At 54.0% G+C, this 3,770-nt stretch overlaps 1 long non-coding RNA gene across 1 annotated transcript in view; it reads left to right on the forward strand.

Annotated features, from left to right (window-relative positions):
• The window catches only part of LOC122193713, a 3,855-nt gene extending 1,665 nt beyond the window's left edge, over positions 1 to 2,190 (forward strand). The window contains exons 2-3 of the long non-coding RNA XR_006182959.1: positions 1,315 to 1,504; positions 1,632 to 2,190. This is a non-coding gene — a long non-coding RNA (uncharacterized LOC122193713). The remainder of the gene's footprint in view (positions 1 to 1,314; positions 1,505 to 1,631) is intronic.
• The last annotated feature ends 1,580 nt before the right edge of the window (positions 2,191 to 3,770 follow it).

Raw genomic sequence — 3,770 nt, forward strand, 5'->3', positions numbered from 1 at the left:
ACTGTGGGTCTGCATGCACTTGGCCTTACAACTGTGGGTCTGCATGCACTTGGCCTTACAACTGTGGGTCTGCTTGCACTTGGCCAGACCCACAGCAGGAATGTCCTGCAGAAGGTTGACCATCTCCCCTCCCCCTGCCCAGCGCTCTGTCTTTAACAAAGACCTGGAAGGAAATCAGGTATCAGAACCACTGAGACATCCTGGAAGCAGCGGGGTGGCAACCGACTGAGAGCAGATAACAGGCGGATTAGTGAATGTAAACTGTGGGTAAGATTGTGAGCCTGGAGTATCCAGGCAATGGGGAACAGGGGAGGGGGGCAGGCAGAGAGGGAAACAAGGCCCAAAAGCTGCCCTTGTGCCCTTAGGGGCGCTCCAGCTCGCGGGACGCCCGCCGCTGCAATCGCAAATGAAGTCTGCTTTCATCAGAGATATCCAGACGAAATTATTTGGGTGTTTACAACAGCGCTGAAAGCTGATGGGCGCAGACAGCATCAGCAGCTCGGCTGTTGGCGATGGCGTTGCCCAGGAAAAAAAAAACAGCAGCAAAGATCCAGAAAATCATAGAATCATAGAACCATAGACTCATAGAATCATAGACTCATAGAATTGCTCAGGTTGGAAAAGACCTTGAAGATCATTGAGTCCAACCACAACTTAACCATCCTATCCTCACTCTAACACCCCCCTGCTAAATCACGTCATCCAAATGGTTTTTAAATGCATACAGGCATACAGGCATTATATGCATATAGGCTCCCTGGGGAGCCCATTCCAGTGTTTCACAACCCTTCCTGTAAAGAAGTTTTTCCTGATATCCAACCTAAACTTAACCCTGGTGCAATTTATAGGATTTTGTCTGCATTCTATGGAAAAAAAAACCAACCAACCACGTGCTTCTTCTGCTTGACTTCTGGTCACATTTTCCTTTTATAGCCAGTTTTCTTCCTCTACAATAATCACACCTGCAGGCCATCCTCTTCATGCCTCTCATCAGAGGCAGGTCACTCAAAAGCCACGGATACAAGGGCAGTAAGTGCAGGATGAAGGTGAGACCCCAGCCGAGGCCCTGGTCACGGGAAGGCTGGGCAATTAAGGTGTAAAATCACTAATTGGAGCCATGGGGAAAGCTGAGCTGCATCCGTTCTTCCAACCATTACAGGAGGAAAATTTCTATAGATGCCTGACTGGCCGGGGCCAATTAATGGGGAGAGAGATCTTAAACAGACCGCAGGCCAAATCGCCTTTGGAAAAGGACGCGTCCAAGGTACGTTCCAGAAAACACAGCTGGTGGAGGCTCACGTTCTTCTGTTGCAGAGACATTCCGTCCTGTTCAGACAAGAGCAGAGGGCTTGGAAGATGCCGTTGTACTGGGTGGAAGCACTGGGACGTCTGGGTGGGAGACAAGCTGAGCAGCAATGCTGACCGTCCAGCTGAAGGTGGGAGCAGCACCGGCAGGGCAGGATGTTCTTTGGAGCAATGGAGGCCGCGGCCTTTGATGGAGAATGTGAGTTTGCTGAACCCCTGCAAGAAGTCTTAAGAGCAGAAATGGAAAAGCCAATATAAAGGAACGCCGCTTTCTAGCGCCGCACTGGGAGGGGGAGTGGAGAGAGAGTTTTCTTTCTGCGTTTCAGGTGACAGGAGAAGGAAAGAAAGCAGGACGGAGGAGGGAGCAACTGACACAGCGGTTTGCTTCCTGCTCTCAGCTGCAGCCGGCTGTTACCCCCCGGCTGAGGAAAAGCTGCAAATCCCCCATTGCCGTTGCTCTTGTTCCATCGGGCTACGGTTCAACTTCTGCCTTTCGCTTGTGGTCATCGCAGCCTGCAGGAGAGCAGCAGCGTGTTCATCTCAGGCAGGGGCTGGGGGAAGCAGGCAGGATGTGAAGAGGCAAAGGATGTGAAGGCAGAGACATGAAATGCCTGCAGACAGCGTTTGTGTGCTGGGGACGGAGAAGCGGCTGGGGCTGGAGTTTCTCTCTTTGTGAGCTGCTTCCCTGGCCCTTGGCTGCTCCAGCAAGGAGCCTCTTTGCTTGCAGGAGCTTTGTGGAGGTGGCCGTGTTCCTTTCTTCTATTTCCACTATTTGTTCTTTGCACAGCAAAACAGAGGCTGCCTTTTGGGGTTTTTTTTGGATGCTGAAAAGCGGAGGCTGCTGCTTTGGCCGTGGCCAATAAACAGAGCATTTCTTCTTTTGGACGTGTGCGGCACAAGGGCCAACCCTGCCTATGCAGTCACCACTCCACACCGCTGCCCCACAGCATCACGTCCCATAGAGCTGCCAAATTCCGCCGCTGCCTCATAAAGGTTCCCCGAAGTGTCCTCGTCCCTGCAGCGTCGCTGCCCCCTGGCGTCACCACCCCGCGCTGCTGCTGCCTTATAGCATCGCTGCCCCATAGCTACTTTGCACCATGGATTCACCGCTCCACAGCACCCCTGCCCTACACAGAGATTCCCCATAGCAGCACCCTGTATCATCACTGCCCCATCGTGCTATCCCATACCGCCTCCGCCCCACAGCATCACTGCCCCATAGACCTGCTTCTCAGTGTCAGTGCCCCATCGTGCTACCCCATACTGCTTCTGCCCCATAGCATCACTGCCCCATAGACCTGCTTCTCAGTGTCACTGCCCCACAGTGCTGCCCCATAGCATTGAGCCATAGCATCGCTGCCCCACAGTGCTCCCTCATAGTTCACCACCCCACTGCAGCCCTGCACCGTAGATTCGTTGCCCCATAGCGCCACCCCACAGCATCGCTGCCCTATTGTGCTGCCCTATAGCATCACTGCTCAATAGAGGTTCCCTGTAGCGACCCTGCCGTGCAGCATTCCTTCCCCATACTGCTGCCCCATAGCGTCACAGCCCATTAGTGTCCCTGCCCCATAGCTTTGCTCCATAGTGTCACTGCCCCATCGTGCTCCCATGTAGCATCACTGTCTCAGAGCGATTCCCCAGTGTCCTTGTCCCCATCACATTGCTGCCCCATGGTGTCACTGCCCCATAGTGCATTGCCCCAAAACGTCACTACCACAAAGGGTCACTGCCCCATAGCACCAGCCCAATGTATCGCTGCCCTACAGTGTCACTGCCCCACAGCAGTCTCCCACACCATCACTTCCCCGTTGTGCTGTCACATAGCATCACTTTCCCACAGCACGGAGCCAAAATGCCACTGCCCCATAGAGTTGCCCCATAGAATCTCCCCATAGCGTCACTGCCCCCCCGCCAGCACCGCCCCAATGCATCGCCACACTGAAGCGTCACTGCCCTATAGTGCTGTCACAGAGTCACAGCCCCATAGCTTCTTGGCTCCATAGAGCTGCCCCACAGTGTCACTACCACATTGTGCTCCTGCCCATAGTGTTGCTGCCCCATAGAGTCACTGCCCCATAGAGTTGTATGCCATAACACTGCCCCATAGCACCACTACCCCATAAAGTCTATGCCCCATAGCATCACTGCCCCATTGTGTTGCTTCCCCACAGCGTCACTGCTATGTAGCGCTGCCCCACAGTGCCACCGCACAGCATCATTGCCCCATAGCACCACTACCCCATAATTTCAGTGCCACCTCAAAGTGCTGCTGCCCATTAGTGCTGCCCCACAGCATAACTTGCCCATAGTGGGTCCACCCCATAGCATCATTGCCCCATAACCCTACTACTCCACAGTGTCACTGTCCCATAGTGCCACTCCATAGCGTTGCTGCCCCATAACCCTACTACTCCACAGTGTCACTGTCCCATAGTGCCACTCCATAGCGTTGCTGCCCCATA

This window comes from Lagopus leucura, unplaced genomic scaffold (genome assembly GCF_019238085.1).
Source record: "Lagopus leucura isolate 7727_CA_CO unplaced genomic scaffold, USGS_WTPT01 34984-0_obj-0_obj, whole genome shotgun sequence".
NCBI classification, from domain to species: Eukaryota; Metazoa; Chordata; class Aves; order Galliformes; family Phasianidae; genus Lagopus; species Lagopus leucura.